Source organism: Triturus cristatus, chromosome 5_1 (genome assembly GCF_964204655.1).
Source record: "Triturus cristatus chromosome 5_1, aTriCri1.1, whole genome shotgun sequence".
Classification (NCBI taxonomy): Eukaryota; Metazoa; Chordata; class Amphibia; order Caudata; family Salamandridae; genus Triturus; species Triturus cristatus.
The window spans coordinates 506359825-506381180 of NC_140587.1; the positions used below are offsets into that span (position 1 = coordinate 506359825).

General features: G+C 45.3%; 1 pseudogene; it reads right to left on the reverse strand.

Annotated features, from left to right (window-relative positions):
* Positions 1 to 510: 510 nt before the first annotated feature.
* LOC146831128 (zinc finger protein 862-like) lies at positions 511 to 9990 on the reverse strand (annotated as a pseudogene).
* Between the last annotated feature and the right edge of the window lie 11366 nt (positions 9991 to 21356).

Below are 21356 nucleotides of genomic sequence, written 5' to 3' on the forward strand. Positions count from 1 at the left end.
AGATCACAAAGTGCATATATAACCTAATGTAAACCGGTCAGTGGGTTACTACTTTTGTCAGAGAGAACATATTGTTGCTAGCTCTTTATAAGTTTAAATCCTAATGTAGAGCAGTGAGCAAGCAACTTATCAAAGAGCTACTTGAAACCCGCAAAGTATTGGCTGGCTGGACCGTTTTGATTTCCCCCAGTTTTTCATTTCCCTAATATTGCAAAAATAGGTTAATTTGGGTAGAAATCAATTATTATTATTATTATTAAAGAGAAACCCCCACTCATGCATGGTGTTAAGTTTTAAATTCTTTGTTTCAGCCTCTCCTGACCATGCACTTTTAAACTATCCTGCCTACCAGTATGGATGACCTGTGACTCCTATACCTTCTTGTCATTGGTCTGTTTGATTGATTGTCTCTGTGTAATCTGTGTGATGTAGTGTTCTGACACCTTATAGGATTGGTGCGATAAAACTAATTAAATGCATCAGAGAGAGAGTGGTTATTAAGTATTTTGTTCAAACCACAGTACGGGCTATGAAGAAACAAGGCATAAAGTTAATGAAACAGGGCATGGGGGGTCTCTTGGAAAAATGCGTGAGTTGCTTGGGGTTTAGTAGTTCACGATGATTTTCACTGACCAGAAGTAGCTCTTACTACACAAAAGGTTGGAGACCCCTGTACTAGGATCACATTTCTTGAATCATATATATATATATGTTATATGACATGATTAGTTAACAAGATCTAATCAGTTGACATTCACGATTCATGCTTGCAAGTATTTATCATTTTGAAGTTTTGGTAGGTTGACACATGAGTATTTAAAAATTGAAAATTGTAAAAAAGCCCTTATCCGATTTTCAATTTTTAAATACTCATGTGTCAACCCACCAAAACTTCAAAATGATAAATACTTGCAACCATGAATCATGAATGTCAACTGATTAGATCTTGTTAACTAATCATGTCATATAATATATATATATATATATATACATATATAAATATATATATATATAAATAATCTACTGGCGGTCGCCAGTAGATAGTTATAGTTAGGACCGTGTTTCCATAGGAAATCTTAGAATTCTATTTTGAATAACATTGGCGCCGGTTGACGAATCTTTGCGAAATTTTCAAAACTAATGGGGCGCTCCGCTCAGCTCCTACCCTGAAAGTTTCGGGGGGATTCGTCAAGTGGGGGCCGAGAAAAAAGGGGGGTCCCAAAACGCGTTTTCCCAATGCATTTTCCCATAGGACCTTTAGTCGAAGGTACAGCCCGAACGACTGAACAGAATAACAGCGGCAGGCGAGGGGATGTTTTTATTGACGGCTTTTCCACACGGATGACGGCAAGAGCCAGAAACGCGTCTGCGGATGTTTTATAGCCAACACATACCCCGTGAGTGCACCGGACCTTGGGAGTACCATGAACTCCTTGTTTTTGCTGTGTAATAAGTGGTTTCCACCACCACTTCCCAGTTGCACCCGCTGCGAGTTCGGCTGGTCCCAGGTGGAATACTGTGTTTTGGATTCAATTTGGGCTGCTGAACCGCCGCTTACGGACTCTGTTGACCTATTCAGGTTGTGGCTTATACAAAGCTAGAGTGCTTCACCATATGTGGGACACTCACAGAGTTTTCGTTCTAACAGCGGCAGGCGAGGGGATGTTTTTATTGACGGCTTTTCCGCACTGATGACGGCAAGAGCCAGAAACGCGTCTGCGGATGTTTTATAGCCGACACATACCCCGTGAGTGCACCGGACCTTGGGAATACCATGAACTCCTTGTTTTTACTGTGTAATAAGTGGTTTCCACCACCACTTCCCGTCAAAGCCGTCAATAAAAACATCCCCTCGCCTGCCGCTGTTAGAACGAAAACTCTGTGAGTGTCCCACATATGGTGAAGCACTCTATATATATATATTATCTACTGGCAGTCACCAGTAGATAGTTATAGTTAGGACCGTGTTTCCATAGGAAATCTGAAAATTCTATTTTGAATAACTTTGGCGGCGGTTGACGAATCTTCGCGAAATTTTCAAAACTAATGGGGCGCTCCGCTCAGCTCCTACCCTGAAAGTCTCGGGGGGATTTGTCAAGCGGGGGCCGAGAAAAAAGGGGGGTCCCAAAACGCGTTTTCCCCATGCATTTTCCCATAGGACCTTTAGTCAAAGGTACAGCCCGAACGACTGAACAGAATTACTTGAAAATTTGGCAGAGAGGTAGTCCTCAGGTCAGGGATGTGCCTTTTGCATATATGGAGTCAATCTGTTCAGTAGTTCCTGAGAAAATTGCAGTTAAAAGCACATACATATCTGTAGCCGCGCACCGTGCGCGCACCGTGCGAGCACCCTAACGGGCGCGAGCGTAATTCTGATTGGTGGTTACATGTTAGTCAACGTTCAAATCGGTCGAAATCAGGAAGTGTCGGCCGCCATTTTGTTTGTTTTCAGTGCAAGAGTGAAAAAGGAAGGTGGCGAACGTGAAAAGGGGGCAGGGTAGAGAGTTCCTGACCCCCTAGCCTTTGTCAGGGGGTCCGTGAAGGACCCCGAAGGCAGAAAAAAACATTTAAATTTTTTTTTTTTAAATCGCGGGGGTGTGCGCACCGTGCACGCACGGTGAAAAAAATTAATAAATAAATTTAAAAAATTGAATACGTAGTTTATTGTAAAATAAATATATAAAAAAATAATAATACATACATAACTTAGCATTTAAAAAACCGTACAAATTCACTGAAAAAACCATAGGTTTCACACACGTTATAGTTAGGAATTAGCATTTAAAAAACCTTGCAAATTCACTTAAAGAACCATAGGTTTCCCACATGTTATAGTTAGGTGGATATTTCACTCGTAAAAAACCAATGAAATTCCCCCGTTATAGTTAGTTCAGATAACTATAACTCGCGCGACCGCCACTCTATCACAAGGACGATGTCATCAGTGATGTCATGAGTGATGCCACTGACCATGTCATGAGTGATGTAATATGTGACGTCATGAGCAGGATTGCGGGCGCGCGAGTTATAGTTATCTGAACTAACTATAACGGGGGAATTTCATTGGTTTTTTACGAGTGAAATATCCACCTAACTATAACATGTGTGAAACCTATGGTTTTTTAAGTGAATATATATATATATATATATGATTCAAGAGATGTGATCCTAGTACAACTAGCAGAGCTGTCAAATAGCTTGCCTCACACATAAAGCCCTGCATTTCAACACTCCGGCTTATCTAGCGAACAAGCTTGTTCTTTCTGGCGACGGTCGGAACTTAAGAAGTACGTCCACACTACTCTTGAAACCTCCTAAATTCAAAAAGGAAAGTACGTACAAACATGCTTTCTCCGGCCTGGCCCCTAGAATTTGGAACGCTCTTCCTACGGAGATGAGAACCAATCCCTCCACTGCCTACTTCAAGAAACAGGCCAAATGGCTTTTCCTGAGTGGTCATTAACTACATCATCATGTACTCTTTGTTTAATCCCCTTGTTGACAGATTTGACAGTTATCCCAATGTATCTTTCGCTATGTATTTTTGATTGGATGTTAAACTGTTATTTTACTCTAGGGCCCTTTCGGAACTAAAATAGAAGAATACTGCTTGGGCCAATTACAGATTTGTCATTTACTCTACTATGCTGTAACGAGCCACTCTATCATTGTTTTACTGAATGTTACAGGAAATATATTGCACTACATGAGAAACTGAACTAGTAGTGCCTTCTACCCGGTATCTGATTTTGATTTTTTACTCCTTTTTATTTTACAATGTTGACCTCAACTGTTCTGAGTTCATGCATGCTTCTGCCTCTGTGTACAGCGCTCTGATACCCGCAAGGGTCATGTTCGCGATATATAAAAGTTTTCAAATAAATAAATCTTAAGTGTGACTCACGGAGTTGGCCAGCACATTGTTGCCCATTTACAACACAACGTAGGGACATGGCCTTGACAGGATATTGAAGTTGCTACTGTTATCCATCATGGAGATGGATGTATGCGCCGGGTACCACAGATTTCATCAAACCCCTGCATATCACATGCTCCTGGTGAGAGTCCATCTACAATGCACAGACCTTGGCACACTTGCTGCGTAGTGCAAGTGTGTCATCTTAATTCAAATATATGTTCCTGTCCATCGAGGCTCAACCTCCGAGCCATGCAGGAAGTAGTCTTTTTGCGGGGCCATTGTGAACGGCATATGGCAGAACAGTGGTCGTGATTCACAAAAGTCATCTGAGAGTAAGTCATGACTTTACGATTTACGGTATTCACAAACGGCATTTAGGAGTAGTCCAGTTAGGTATACTGACTTCACTTCTCCTAAATGCCTTTTGTGAATCACTAAAGTTGGAAAGTTTGAATTTTGTCCCAGATAACGTTTTTTTGGGGGCACACTGTTCTGCTGCACACAAGAGGAGGAATGTTGCATTGCTCCCTGTAGTGCCAGTGTCATGGCTACTTCTCCCACCTGTAACGTTTGGCATTGGATCATAGTGATGCCACCCTTGAAATGGTGGCACTGCTTCTGACTATATGCTACGTGCAGTGCACCACACATCCCTAGTCACATTGCCCTATCTGCTCACAGTGGTCACAGCATGAGAGGGTTCCTGGTTTTGTAAGCATTATTCGTCCCCAGGAAGAGGCTGACTGACGCCTTGCACTTGGGATGAGTCCCTATTGCCAACTCTACTCAACTAAGCCCGACATTGTGGTTCCAATTGTAGCAGGTAGACATGTGCCCTTACGTATCTTCATCAATGTGAATATAGTGTGCACCATCTTGGGATGTGACATGCAATGCGCATCATCACATCAGGCTTTGTCCACCCTGTAGAGTGTGAGTAGATATGCCAAGAGATACGTTTTTGCAATTGTTAAGGGGGACAGTACTTGTGGCCTGCAACAGATTTGGATATTTTTGCACACATGCCTATTTCATTAATGGAATTGTGGCTAAGTTGGGATCTTGCTAGATTGTTGTATTGGAGCAATGAGAGCACAGCTAGTTCACACATACCCGGTCATCTCACTGCCTATCTGGGTCAAGTAAAACATGTACATTGCTTTTATTTCCCTTGGTGTACTTTTTGGTGGATTCACTGTCCCTACATTTTTACAGACTTCTATACATGATTGGTCATAGACAACACACATCTGTGTAATTTAAAATATATTTGGTCGCATGTCTGTTGACATTGTTGAAGACTGGACCAGTACTTGGCCATGCAATCCTCACATTACATTGGTGCCCAGTGGAGGGCCAGAGAGAGTCCTTTTGGGTTGACAAGTCCAAAGGAAGAGGAAGAGTTCAGTCAGCAGTCTGATCGCTGTGTCATTGGGAACCAGGAAAAATATGGCAGTTCATGTCGAGGTCCAAGGTGAGTCTCACAGAGTGTATCGGGGGACAGTGGAAGCTGATGTTCCGGGGCATGATGCTGAGCCCAGAACCAAGTTGAAACAGGCAATTTGCCACAGATGAATGCTACCTCTTTCTTCTTTGCAAAAATGCAGATTCATCCACATCTTCATCCTCTGTTGTGTCATGTGCCTCACATGTGGGTGGTGGTAGATTTGGCTGCAGCTCTGTGAGGCACTGACACATCAGGGGGCAGAGATGTGGATGTAGAAGCAGCAGCATTCATCTGCGCCAAGCCTTGATGCAGCAATGCAGTGATGATCAGCTACAGGGTGTTAGAAATGGGCATTCCTGGTAGGTTAGGGCATGCGCCAAAGCCAGGCGGAAACCCTCATTCTAGTCAGGGCAAGGGAGTTACACACTGAAGATAACCCCTGCTCACCCCCTTGGTAGCTTGGCACGAGCAGTCAGGCTTATCCCAGAGGCAATGTGTAAAGCGTTTGGTCAACACACACAGCTGCAACACACTAAGCACACTACAAAAGAGACTTCACACGAGGTTATATAAAAATAGCCTTTGTATTATCATAAACACAATAGAATGCAATCACATATATATATATACACTGTGCCCACTGGCACCAGATCATAATTTACAGGGGATTATATACAGGACAGTGCCAATCGGGCCGCTGTCAGAACCATCACAAAGGACAAGTAGCAACACAACCAGTAATAAATGTAAAACAGCTAGTAGTTACTGGTGAAACACTGTGCTTGGCATTATATCACGATAGGCATGCATCACATTAGATCAGACATAAATGATCAACATAAATACATTAGGCATAAAACCAGCAGTGCACCATAGTAACATTAGCATGGTGCATACATCACCTTTAGAGCCTTGCACCCTGATGACACCATACAAATGACCATAAATGGCCCCCAAACGTTGTAGCTGCGGCGAACTGGCGATACCGCTGTGTAAACCAAACTGGCACTCACTGTGCCCTGAGAGCCCCCCTTACCAGGACTCTCCTGGTGCTGCTCCCGGCACCGCAACTCTACAAAAAGGACGGAGCACTCTCTGTGCTCTGAGGGCAGCCCCACTCCGGGATTCTACAACCAAGTATTGCCCAAAACGTTGCGGGCTGCTGTATGGCCAAAGGGACACTGGCACCACTGGTCACGCAGGAGCCCCACTCCGGGACTCTGGGATTCAAATGTGCCCCCAAGCGTTGCAGCTGCCTGCTCTTGTGCGGCGCAGCTGTACAGACAACAAGCCCTGCTGCCAACCGTGCCCAATTTGAGCCCCCAATCACCGGGGCTGCTCGGAGACACTGCTCCTCCTCGGGCGGGTCTTCAGGCACCGACAGTGTGCCTAGGCCAGACCCGCCCCGGGGCTTCTCCCAACTTCACCCAGGCCCCTCCTCCTGGGGCCCAGGACTTTGTTATGGAGCCCACGAGGCTCGGTTCCTTCCTGCTTCCTCTTTGCCGCCACGCCCACAACCAGGCAACCGACCTGACTTTCGGGTCGTCTTCGTTGTCTTCTCTCCGGGCCGCGGCGGTGATTCTCGGCGGTGAAACACGAGGTGGGCTCTCACTTCAAAATAAAGACAAATGCGGGGTGGGCTCCCGCCAAATAAGCAGCATAAAGCGGGGTAGGCACCCGCCCTTCAAATCGGCATAATGCGGGGTAGGCTCCCGTTAGAGAGCACAAATACGCTGGGTGGGCACCTGCTCTTTGAAAATGCAGAAACGCGGGGTGGGCACTTGCCGGTAAAGTGCAGACAAATGCAGGGTGGGCTCCCGATCCGGTTTTAGGAGCGCAGGGGGAATCCCCAATGCCGGGATTCCCTCAGGCAATTTAAATATATCGCTCCAGAACTCCAGGGATAAAAAGATAGTGCTCCGGTTCTCCTGGAGCACAGTCCAAGGGCTCAGGCTGGGCCAGGATCAGCAGGCAGTAGGGCAGCTCAGCCAAAACCGGGTAGCAGTTGCTAGGAACAGTCTTAACTCAGCAAGGTGGCAATGAACCCGACGCAGCAGTCTTTACTCCAGCAAAAGTCTGTTCCTGGTCCAGTAGAAGGCAGAGGGGCAGAGCTGGGCACAGACAGGCCAGCACACAAGGACCCAGCAGCTGGGTCCCACGGTGGTTCCTCCTGGCAGAGTGTCCCCTCCAATCAAAGTAAGCCCAAGCACACACTTCATGGGATCACAGCCAATATTCCCTCTAATTTGTTTCCTCTGTGTGCGGCAGTAGAGGGTCTCTGTGCGCTGCAACCATGGCTATGTGCGCCAGGAACCAGACTGCGCGCGTGTGCAGCGCCAAATGTCACTCCAAACGTTTACTTAAAAAAGTGAAAAGATGGTGCATTTTCACACATACAGCTCCACGTTAAGGGTCTTAGGGCCGGTTTGCAAAATGGATAAGGACGCCATGACATGAATTGGTTACACAGTCAAGTACACTTCAGGTTTAGAAAAGCACAAGACTCCAAAGGTGGTACCATCATAAGATTTTACTAAATATTCTTAACTGGAGCACTGTTCATTGGGTGGGGAAATGTTGAGAGCCTATACAATATCACATATATACAATAAGTTACAAAATTACATAACATTTACAATTTGATGTGAAAGCTACTGAGTAATGTTGGGCTATCCCACCAGAGATAGTTTGTAAAACTCTGACATCCAGGCAAACATGGACTGTGGGAGAGGGACGTTCAGACAAGTCAAGTGGCATCACTAGATGGGTGAAAGGGTTGCTTCTCACGGCGATCCTTGCCATTTTTCCAGTGCTGACAAACTTTATCAAAGTCAACTTTCCCATTCAGGAGGTAGGCCTTTGTCCTCATCAGCATATCCAAATGCTTCCTCAATTTACTCTTGATAGTATTTATGAGGCTGAATCCTCGTTCACAATCTGCACTAGATGCTTGAAATGTTGCGCAGACATCAACAAGCTGAGACACACACTATACTGAGCAGCATTGCGTACAGTGAAATTCACCATGTCTTGAAAGGTCGTAAATAAACCACCCTTTACATGTTCTGCCACCACATATTTATACTCTCTGTATTGTCGAACAACATCTTCTGGTGTTTCACAATCAACCAGGACCAAGAAATGTTTATACTTTTCAACAAGTCTTTGTATATTCTCAGTCCCAAAATCAAAATGTGATTGTGTTGCTATTGCCTGGATTTCAAAACTTGCCCATTCTTTCAGTTCATCCTCAGGAAACCTTTTTTGCATGTGCTCACAAAGAAGGGAAACAAAAGACAAAATAGGTCCACTGTCAAACTCTTGCCTTTCCTTGTACGACACCATCATATCTCTTACATTGCTGCTCCAAAAGACAGTGTCCCCCAAATACTGTTCCTTAGTTTGGCCAATCTTTGCTCTTGCATACTATATAGCTTCAACAGTAGTCAAATAACTTTTTTGGAACAGTTTGCACAAAGATGCAAATATGGTAGTTTGAGTCAGATAGCTTTTTGTAACAATATTTAGCAACTGGATCATTCTCTTCAACGTTCTCATGCTCAAAGTACTTAAGAACAGCCTCGTAATTCCGAATTAGTGCACCAACTGCAAAATGCCTTGAAAGCCACCGGACTTCAATCAATGGTCGAAAAGAGACCACTTCACAATCAGTCACCAATGCCATTTCATCCAGCTTGGACTTCCTTGCAGGAGATCTAGAGAACACAGTGTAGACAGTCCTCAATAATGTCTCCATCTCTTTAATCATTGGAACCCTCTTCTAGGCATCATCAACTCCCAAATCTTCTCGATGAGCGACACAATGCTGCTCAACTAGATGGGGAATGGATTGTTTAAGGCGAGTAGCAACACCATTATTTTTACCCAGCATCACAGACGCACCATCGGATTTGAACATGACCATTTTCATGAGGTCCAGTTCATTGGCAGTGTAGAATTCCTTCACAGCAGTAGTGATAGCCTCCGCATTACAACTAGTCAGCTTCTCTATGCCCCCAAACAGTGTTTTGTGCTCTGTTGAGTTTACAGGTTGGAACTTGAAGTACAGAATGAGCATTTGTATAACAGAAATATCTGTGCTCTCATCAAATATCAATGTGTGATACAAAGCGTTACGAAGTTCTGCCATACCTTCACAGTGTATCACGCTATTGATGGCCTCAAGGAAGTCAAAGGCATCGTTCTTGCTCCTCCAGCTGTCTGATATCTTCACATACAAAGCTAGGTGGTCATGGATGTCTTGTACAGATAACATTGAAGTATTCATCTTGACTGCCAGCAACACATTGTTGAGGAGAATCTTTATCTCCTCAGGCAGGGAACGTTGTCGTTCAACTACTTCCATTCTATTTGCTTTGTCAGCGGCAGTTTCTGTCAGCATTGCCCGCACTCCAAAACCAAACCTGGCAGCACTTCTGTTTCTCAATATCACCATGGCAGACTCGTGAATTTTGCTAATTAGATGGCGTTTCAGGCAATCCAGTTTCCAGCCATCACTCCATTTCTTCCCTGTAGAAAAGTCCCCAACAATCTTGGCTTTGGCACATGCTTTGCAGATCAAGCCCACGTCTGGACTGTATTGAAATATTTCCCCAGGTTGCATGCGAACCTTGCTTAGTGATTTCTGTGTCTCAGCCTCCACAATTTCTTTCATCCACTCTTCCTTGAATACAAGGCAACATTTCTTCCTTTGTGGTGAAGCATCACACTCTGCAGAAGGTACAGCTTTGCGCTTGAACATATTTGTGATAACTGGGTTTAGCCTGCTATGCCACAAAGTCTGCAAAATAAAGGAACATGGCTAAAGTTGATGCCTATACTCATGATTGCAAACTGTCACATAATACGGAGGCATCGCTGGCAAAATGTAGAGTGTAATTACCTGGATTTTTCTGTCCACTGCCCTGCCCTTTCAAACTTAAATGTAGCACTGTCCGTAGAGCCTACAATAGAAGTAAAGATTGTTACAGCACATTGTGAATTTGTGATATACCATGTGCACCATAAGGGAACTCTACCAAACAATTACCTGTTGTGCTTGTGCTCACGTATGCTCATTCAAAGGTGTGTGGTACTGTCTGAGAAACCTAGAACAAAAGAAAACATGGGTAAGGTATGTTGTTATACTACAATGCACAAGATGCACCACAGTTTAACTCTACCAAACAATTACCTGTTGTGCTTGTACTCACGTATGCCCGTTCAAAGGTGTGGGGTATTGTCTGCGAAACCTACAACAGAAGAAACATGGGTAAGGTATGTTGTTATACTACAATGCACAAGGTGCACCACAGTTTAACTCTACCAAACAATTACCTGTTGTTCTTGTGCTCACGTATGCCCGTTCAAATGTGTGGGGTACTGTCTGTGAAACCTAGAACAGAAGAAAACATGGGTAAGGTATGTTGTTATACTACAATGCACAAGATGCACCACAATTTAACTCTACCAAACAATTACCTGTTTGTTCTGCCTGTACTCACGTCTGCCTGTACAACTGTATTTGTAGCACAGTCTCACAAACCTGCAAAAGAAAAGGGGTGCAGATTGTGAATCTATTTACCCAGCACCCCCCAAATCCAATGTGGTACATAAATAGAATTACCTTGTCTTTGTGGGTACTCATGCCTGACCATTCAAATCCAAATACCTTACAGACTGCAAACCTGCAATTGAAGAGAAGATGGTTAGCAAAGGCTCTAAGAGTTATGAACAATGAATGGGACTGGCCCAGATACTCCAATAGGGCAAGCATTGGCATAGCCAATAGGTCTCGCCTTTGGAACCTTATAAGTGTTTAGCTATGCAACAGTTAATGTTGTTGCACCAAGGATATTTTGCTCCATAACTAAATACTTATAAGGTCCTAAAGGCGAGACCTATTGGCTATGCCAATCGCACACTGAAAGTTGACAGACCAGATTGGCTGATGTTAACTGAAACGAAAACCAGTTACTAACAGGGCCTGCTTAGTAAGCGGAGAAAGGGTCGGATGTCAGGCTGACTGTGGGGAGAGTAAAAGCGTCAAAATGTTGCTGTAACCAAATGAGGGCTCCAACCATCATTATTAGCATCCATTAGGCTAAACTTATCTGCACCTCCCACAAGATCCAGCCACTCTCCTGCATTTTCTTTACCTTTAGCCGATACGCGTCCCATTCACACACATTTGCATGTAATCACATTTACAATAGACCATGGCTACTCGCAAATATTTTTCCAAGGGCCAAAAATATTTGGTTGTGGTGTGACAGAGGGCCGCACTGATGCATGCAGGGTAGTGGTCAGGGACTTGGGAGGTGTTAAGGTGGACTTGGAGAAGTATGTACATTTAGTGGCTGAACAATGTGGTACCAGAAAACTTGGGCTCAATACTGGCTTCTCCGCTTCACTTTGGCTGGATAACTCTGGAGATTGATGGACCAGCTGCAGAGAGATCTGATTTTTGTCTAGTGGAAGTTTTGGCTCATTATAAAGTAGCGGAGGAGGTCAAAATGCCTGATGCAAAGCAGGTGAACCATGCCGATCACAAATTGCATGCAATGTAAATAGATCACTGCATTCCTGCTTCTGTCAGAGAGCCCCTTTTGTTACTTGCAGTTTATAAGTTTAAATCCTAATATAGAAAAGTGAGCTATTAACTATCAAAGAGCTGCATGCAAACTGCAAGGTATAGATTAGAGCATTATGAATTTCCCCTCCAGTCTTTCATTATCCTAATGCTGAAAAAAGGTTTAACTTGGGTACAAATCAATCCTTATAATTAAAGCCAACCCCCAACCATGGTGTTACATTTTAAATTCTCAGTGTGTGCTTTTACAGACCAAGAACTTTTAGACTATACTGTTTACCAGTATGTATGCCTTGTGACTCCTACAACTTGTAGTCCTCTGTCTGATGTAACATTTCCTATACATTGATTTACACACTATGATTCAGTGTCTCTGTGTAATGTGCATGCAATGTAAAGTGGGGTTAGGTAGATTGGGGTGGAGTGGGGTAGATTGGGTGCATTGGAGTGTAATAGATGGGGGAGTGGGGTAGAGTAGTGTGGGGTAAGTGGTGTGGAGGGGGGTGGAGTGTCATGGCATGTTGTGGAGTGCCTTGGCGTGGAGTAGCATGTTGTACAGTGGAGTGGCGTAGAATGGAGTGGGTTGTCAGAGTGGAAGGACATAGAGCGAAGTGGAGTGGTATATGCATGGTGTGGTAGCGCTCTACCATTACAGACAACACATTTTCAATTGAAATGAGAATTACATTTATACCAAAATGGGATAAAACTCCACACAAACAATAATGTGTGCATAAGTCATCACCTAGTGTATTGATGTGTTTTTATCATATTCAAATATTTGTTTCCAGCACACTTTAGAATACAAAAAAAATTGCTTCATTTGTACTGATATTAATCTCTTTTGAAAAATCAGCACAGTTCATTTTTTTATGGGCTAGGCATCATGTCAGCATACACGTGTTAATTTGAGTGTGGATTAATATTCTGCGCACTGTTAACAAAGCTCAATTCTGATTGATATACATAGGCTTCCCCACACACAGAATTTCCCAATTAGCCAGTTACTGGCGTTACTGCCTAATTGTGAATTCCAAGGTGTAGCGAGGGAACAAAGTGTTCAGCAGCAACAGTTGTGGCTAATTCGTTCAACCATAGTCTCAATATCTTTGCAGTATTCCGTGACCGTATGAATGTATTGTTTTAGTTGAACCAGAATATGAAACATGGTACCATTGATATAATGATATAATGGTACCTGCAAATGCTATGGAGAATGGTGGCTAACTCACAGGTGATTTGACTGACACTTGAGGAAGACAAACGTGCATTTTTCACTGCTGTAATATACGTGCACATCTTCCTAAATGCCTAGTTTTATTATTCTATTAGAACACTATATCAAACATTTGCCTATCACTGATCTGTTGATTTTATAACAGCTTGGACACATGCATGCAAATCGTAGTTCGGGATTCCCTGGCAGATTTTACAGTAATTCCAAAATTGGCAGTATGTCTTTGAAAGAATACATATCTTGTCATTTGATATGAGAAATGTAAACTCTAACCAAACCCTTCAGTATGCAGTGAATAATACCTATAAAACAAGTCCGTGGCTGTTGTATTTTTGTAATCAAAAGACAATATGAGTCTATTCACTTTGGGTTCAGGGTGATAATGAAACTCACTCAGAAGCTAAGACCAGAGGAATGCTCTTCTTGAAATTTGCTAAAACTCAAGGGAAGAACCGCAGTATGGTAAAATCAGTGGCCTCTGGTTAAGTCTGAAAGTTGTGTGGCGCAAGAAATGAAACCATAAATTTACTAGAGTGAGCGATATGACTATCATATAGAGGGTTTGGGAGGTTAAAGGAGGTACTACAACAAGTGGGGAAACCATAATTACAACTCTGGTCCCGTAATTCAGCAGGTGGCCATATTATATAGCATTGAGGAGAAATGTTATGTACTTTGAAATATAGCTGCATACTTAATAAATAGCAGGTCTCATCTGTGCTGTGTTCTCGAAGCTCCTGTTTGTTGGAGACTTATAGCACATCATGCCTCTAGGGGCCTCTTGACTAATCATTCGTGCCCAGTTTACATACTGGAACTCATTTTCTAAATCTACATAATATTGGCAAGTATGGACACTGAAAGGTGGCGAACATTCCGGAAGATAATGTGTTCAGGTACATAAATGCATACTGAGGGAGCACAAGAGAGTTCAGAGTGTTAAATGTGTAATCTGAGTTTGCAGTGCACGGTATAGGATCGTTGCAGCAGCTCATGTGTAGTATTGCTTGTGTGAGTGGCCGATATTCACTGAGCTACACAAGGCATTACTGAAGCCGCAAAGCAATATTTTTAAATCAGGAATCACGACCCTTGACCTTTGGCCACAGAGCGTGGAAACCATTAATTAAATAGAGCAAAAGTTAAACTCCCGGCACACTTTAATCTGTGGTGCTTAAGTTGTTTTCTGTCGAATACTGATAATTCTGCACAGGTACACATCACGACTCGTCTCCCTCAGTGCAGAATTCCCTCGTGACATCTGATGCATTTCCAGAAATTTGCTAGGATAGACACTGAAAACCAGACTATTCTGGCAAATATGGGATGTCTTGTCACCTACACGAAGACCATGTCAATCTATTTAGCATGAGTCATGTTAGAAAATAAGTCTATACACTTATTTGGTACATCCGCCGTTTTGTGAAGCCATGCTCCAATGCAGCCTGCAACCGAGTGGCTGCAATTCAGTGACTTTACTACATGTATACAACTCTCTTTGGCTGTTCCATCATTTCACTACCGCTAAGGTTATGTTTATAAGACTGTTTTTGGCATTCACGTCCTTTTTTGTTAATTCAGGTAACATATGTTCTTATCTCGTCCTCCTGCAGTAGATTTGTTTGCAGGGAGTGATTTAAAAGTGAACTTGTGGACAGTGCAGCCTAAGCTCTCTATCCCAGGATGTGTTCCATCTCTTTTTTTTGATTTACTCAGACAAGTCTCAACTTATTCTGGCAACAGGACAGATGGATGTGGCATCCTTGAAAATGCCCGGGCACCTCTGATGCCAGGCAGGTGACCCTCCACTATCCCCTCTTCGTCATCGAAACGTAAACCCTACCGCCTCCTACCAACACTTAGGCCCCTATTCAAAACTGCATCTCCACTGTTACGTCCAAGGACTGTCCCTCTCTCTGCAGCTTCCTCTACCCAGACCAGCTGCCTATACCAATAGTCCTCTCGTCCTTCACACCCCCTGTCCTTAATTCCTGCTGGTCTGTTCATTGCCCGAGGCAGTAGCACCATGAGTAGAGCCCTTCATGAAGCTTCCTCGGTGCTACCCATTCCTCGTACTGAGTTTACCTCGCTCTCCCCAGGCACACCTATATTACCAGATATCTCCATGTAATAAACTATGCAGTCCTAGGATGGATTTCATCCAAACTTCCAGATCTGTTAGTTCACTTGGATCAACTAAAGGAAACTAAGACGACATCTCCCAGACACTGTTCCCAACAAGGCGCGCGCGCACCTCTCATCGATTAACATAGATACTTGAAAGCCTGCAGTCTCGCGTTACTACCAAAACAACATAGCAAGTTTAAAAACATGGTGTGTGTTTTTTAGTCTAATCTGCCTTGTTTGCAGACTTGCTGTATTATTCTTTTAGTAAAGCGAGGCTTCGGGGGAGAATGTGTGCTTTTATTTAAGTATCCATGTTAATTGCAGCCCCTTCACGAGCTGCGATTAAGATGGATACTTAAACAAAAGCACTCAATCTGTCCCGCAGCCTTGCGTTACTACCAAAACAATACAGCAAGTCTGCAAACAAGGCAGATTAGCCTAAAAAACACACGCCGTGTTTCTAAACTTGCTGTATTGTTTTGTTAGTAAAGCGAGGCTGCCGGGGAGATTGTGTGCTTTTATTTAAGTATTCATGTTAATCACAGCTCGTGAAGGGGCTGCAATTAACATGAATACCTAAATAAACGCACACAATCTCCCCCGCATCCTCGCTTTACTAAATGAACAATACAGCAAACAAACAGTACGTGCGCCTGAGGGCAATTCAAAAGCACATGCGGCAGAAACAAAAGAAATTCAAGTGGGCACATTACAACACTTACCTCCGCTCCCGAGTGATCACTTTCGCCGCCGTCCTCCGTAATCTGGATGCCCGTATTTCGCGCTGCGTGCCTTTTAAAAGCAGCGGCGCGAATACTCTTGTGGGATGTACGCGCTCCACACATGGGACTGTGTGCTCAGGGGTTGAGAAGTGTGCGCGGGCGCGTGCCTTGTTGGGAACAGTGGTCACAGCCCCTATATTTAGACTCCAGTCTTTGTCTCCCCTGCTACTAGAAGGGGACAGAAGCTTCTGGAAGGGTCTTTGAGGTTCCAGTCCCAACTGGCTCTGGGAGGGGTGTTAATCACTTTGTTTACCAGGCTTCCCTCCTCTTTTGTGAGCTGGGGCTTGGTCATCAGACACACCACAGGGGGGCGGAGCCAGCATTGTACAGGGCAGGCACAGACCTATTCAGGGACAGGGGACTTCTCCTCCCTCTACTCCAATTGCAGATCTTCTATTCGGCCTAGTGCTGACTCACCCTGCCCTCCCTGGAACCACCCACACCTCACCATCCCCGGTCACTTCTAGAACCAGACATGCAATACACATCAGGCAGGCAGACACATAGCACACAGGAAAGGCAACTTCTAAAAGTGGCATTTCTAAAATAGTGATAATAAATCTGCGCACACCATTGCGCAGCATTTCTTATTTCCATTCCAAACATACCAAACATGACATACTTATTTTGTTCCATTTAGGAGTTATGCCATAAGGGGGGGGGGTTCCCAATGTTAGCCTATGGAGGGCAGAGAGCACAAGCACTTTACACTGGACAGCAGTGCTAAAGTGCCCAGAGTCCTAAAACCACCAACACCATGTCAGAAAAAAACTAGGAACAAGGCAAAAAGTTCAGGGATGACCCTGCAAAAAGGGCCAAGTCCAACACAGGGCATGGAAGATTCCAGCTACATCTCGCTGGTGTGCAGCCATGGCAGCTATTTGTTCTGCTTGCATCGGCTCCATGCTCTCCATTATTCTCCACATGCTGCCCAGCTGGAGCCACTCTGACTGGACAGTTGTTCTTGTCTCTGAGTCATGACTCCAGCGATGTCAGCCGTGAAGTGTTGGAGAGCATTGAGCGGACTGTGGGTGTCCGTGATGTTCTGTAGGTGGTCCCGGATGGGACTGAGGCACCCACGTATGGCATCGAGTTTGGCCGCCAGGCTGTCAAACCCCACCCGCACCTGATGAGCCATCTCCTGCTGGACCTCTAACACACGTCGTTGGAATGCCAGTTGTGGCTCCTCAAGATTCTGGGAGACAGCTATGGTGGTAGGTCCTTGCTGCTGTGTGGTTTGTGCAGGAGTTGGGGTTTCCACGATGGAGCTGGGTTGCCCTGCTCCTGGAGATGGGGTGCTGAATGAGTCTAGCTGCTGTTGAAGGGTGTCTGTCTTGATGGTGGGGAATTTCTCTTCATCAGTGAAGATTGGGACAGGCTGCTGGACAAGAGGTGATGTCTCTCCCTCTGCAATGTGAAGGGGAAATGCAGTTTAACAGTGTGTTTCATGTATGAACATGCATTGGATGGGTTTACGGGCAGACTGCATGACAGTGTACATTCTGACTGTTTGGGAGGAGATGCCTATTTGATGCGGGATAGTGATTATTTCTACAACATCACGGATGTGAGGGTGTACTTGTACATTGTCATCTCACAGTTTGCAGCTATGACAAATTAGATTGGCCAATTTCTACACACAAGCAGCACCAGTTGTGTCTTCTGTTTAGTTTTGTCAGTAATGCAGTTTGTACCACATAGTAGTCAATGTTGATGAGCTTAGATTTGTATGTGTGTGCACTGCATTTTGTGACAGTCGCACCTGCAGCTTTGGTTTTACTGCCTCTTATCCCTTTTAAGCAGTGAGCCTTTCACTTCTGTGCATTTACAATGCTGAGATGTTGCAAGCTGGGGTAAATATGTGTCTTGGTCAGAGTTGGAACACTTGTGCATTGTTTGTCAGCAGATGTCTTGTTTACGTCAGGGGTTTTATGTACACGAGGATGTGTCAGAGTGTGACCTGCTCCTTTAATGATGTGGTTCACACTCAGCCACCTCAGTGACGTTGCCTGCACATGTTCAAATGTTTGGCCTGCAGGTATGCTATTCATCATGCACTGTCACTTGCCTTGTCAGTGTGGCTCACAGACCCGCAGCTTTGCAGGGTACTGCATGTAGGAAGGTGGAATCTGACTATATGGTTGCCCCCACTTTTTTCCTGGTATTTTGCTAGTTTATGACTTAGTTGGACTGGGACCCTGCTATTCAGGGCCCCAGTCTATCTGCTTTCTCTATAAAATGGTTTGCATGTACATTAGGTACATATCTAATTGGATTCTGGAGTGTCTTATAAGCCCCTAGTATATAGTATACTATGTACCTAGGGCATAGGTACCTCAGAGGCCTACCAGGGGCTGAAGCATGTATTATGCCCCCCCTGGGAAGCACTCCAAAATGGCACCACAGGTCTGCTACTGCAGCCTGGGTAAGGGTGTGCTTGCACCCCTTACAGTGGTATAGGCTACCTATATACACATATATACTCAGACACATAGAGACCTATAAGTCACTCCTATGGCAGGCCTTGACAATCCTGAAGGCAGAGTGCTTGGTTTTGTGTGAGAGGGTTCCCAAGCATGAGCTGAGCCCCTCTGCAGCTTTCGGAAATACTTCCTTATGGCTGTTCTGTGATACAGCTAAGCCATATACTCTTAAGTGCATTATAACCTCGCGGTAAATGCTAACTTTGTAACGGCTGCATCAAAACATGTTGTGTTTGGTGTCAAACATCTTGGAATACTACCCCCCCTCCACCAATTCTGGTGGCGGGGGTAGCATTCCACCCTTCTAGAGGGAGAGACATGTTCACACTGGTCAAACCCGGTAGGACTTTCCTGAGCCCTGGCATCACAAAATGGATGCCTCTGCCACAGACACGAGTCTGGCCTCCTGCTGCTGACCGGAACTCCGGCAGGGGAGGCCTGGACAATAGGTTTCCTGTCGAAGGGGGGTGTAACCACCTCCCCAGACAGGCAGATGTGTGTTGGGGCTGGGCGGGAGCACTCTCTGGTGCTTTGAAGTCCTGCACTGGGGGCACATTTGGTGTCCCTGTGCACAGTCCAGTTCAAACCGGTTGCAGGGGCTACCTGCCCCTGCTCTGGCACGAAACTGGACAAAGGAAATGGGTGTAACCACCCCTCTTTCCAGACCCACCCATAGGTGGGGCCTTAGAGTTAGTCCATCCCCTAACCTTAGTATAAGTATAGGAATCCAGTCCCTAGGACTTTAGATTACCCTGGACGAAACTCTGCAACATATATTCTGGACCTTCGACGTTCTATCCTGACTTGAAGACTGAAGAAATCTCCCTTGGGGTCAAGGAGTGACTCCCCTGCTTGGCAGGCACCAAAGAAGCAACTGACCGGTCTGCAATTCTGAAGCTCCTGCCAGACGCCGAAGTTTCTGCATCCCCAGAGGTAGATTTCCAGACTTTCCCGAGGCTACCCTGAGTCCACAGCAAAGCTGAGGCCCGTGGCTATCGTGGGTGACGTGGAACCGTGACCCCTGGACGCCGTGATCTTTTGCAGCAACAGCATCTTCCTGGGCTTCCTCGAAGTTGTGCTTTGGGCTCCAAGTAGCTCCAGCCTTGAGGACCTCCTGCACCGAAGGTTGCTGGCCTCCCCTCCACGAGTGACCCATGGGCCAGTTTCAAGTGCGACCGCTTGAGGCTCCTTCACAATCGCTACTCCGTTGGCTAGTAGGTCCCCACGAAGGCAACTCCTCTTCTACTTGGGCTTTCCTGGTTGCTCCAGACGTGCCCTGACTTACCCTTGCTGGGTGAGTCCCTCAGACCTTGTTGGTCTGCACCGCAGTCCTTTCTCTGAATTCCAGTGACTTGCCGTTGCTAAGGCTTGTTGGGTCCAATCTGGTCGCCGACACCGCAACACTCGACAGACTTTGTGGGACAGCTCAAATCTGGCTCGTGGACTTCATTGACGCCTTCTGGACCTCGTGGCCAAAGAGTCAAGACACCCATCAACTCACCTGAAACACCCGACATCTGTAGGCATTGGTCCATCCTGCCCTCGGTCACTGGCTAGTGACCCAGACTCTGTCCCCTCTGCTTTCAGGTTCCTTCCATCCTAGATCCAGGCTTGGATCTCTTCAGACACTTCTCCTCTTCACGGCAGCAGCAGTTCTTTGCAGGCTTCCATTGAAATCGACGACGCGACCCGACACCAAAAGACACCTATGTACCCGGCTTCCCTGGGTGAGGTAACTCGAGTACTCCGGTGCTCCCATGGGTGCTAGCCCTAGAACTTCCTAAGTCCAAAAGGGTTTGGTCCTGACTCAATTCTAAGTGTCCCTAATCTTTACATTTCCAACCGCGACATTGCCCATAGTGTCAGGCCCAGCTCCGCAGGGTTTAGTCGTTGCAGAATAAAGGGTCCACCTCCTGATATTACCTAGTCCCTGGTATAGAAATATCTACAGGGCTTTCGAACTATCAGGTGAGGGAAAGGAAGGGGGAGGGACAGCATGGGAATAGAACCTGAAACAACAAAGATAACAGGTTAACACAAGAAGTCTGTCTACTCTCATACCCTTCTCGCTAGTGCTGCACTATGGATCTACCTGGAAAATAACACCAGATGGCAGTAAACATGGGCCTCAGCGTGCCTTGCAAGCATTCACCTGAAATGACAAAGGTTCACAAGCGTTACCTCTATCCCTGTACCCCCTCAGTGTTATCAACGCTTTCATTCATACAACATACCCACAACAGTGTGATCGCAGTCCCATAAGATGACCTTTGACCAAATGACTGGCATAGAAGTGCCCACAGCCGTAAAGCAATACTGGGTTAACGTCACCTCAGCAGTGGCACCAAGTAAAGAAGTACTGCAGCCTCTATCAACACACCAGGTTCCTCAAGAGTGCATTGTTCGTCTTCCCAGGCAAGTCGGTAACTCATAAGCTGTGCAACTATGTAGATAGAGCGGTAATCCAATCTACCACGGTAATACGCGGTTGTGGCCACCGCCGTATTCCGCCGTAGCACATGAAAGGAAACACAAAAGGATACACAAGAGCACGATCAGTAATACGCGGTTGTGACCATCGCCGTATTCCGCCGCCTCCCAGTTGGACGATAATTCCGTGCAGCTCAGGCATGATAGTACAAAAGGAAAATAAGCGAGAGCGCGCTCGGTAATACGTGGTTGAGACCGCCGCCATATTCCGCCGCCTCTTACTTGAATTTGTATTATGTAGAACACCTGGACGGTAAGATAAGCTAGAGCGCGCTTGGT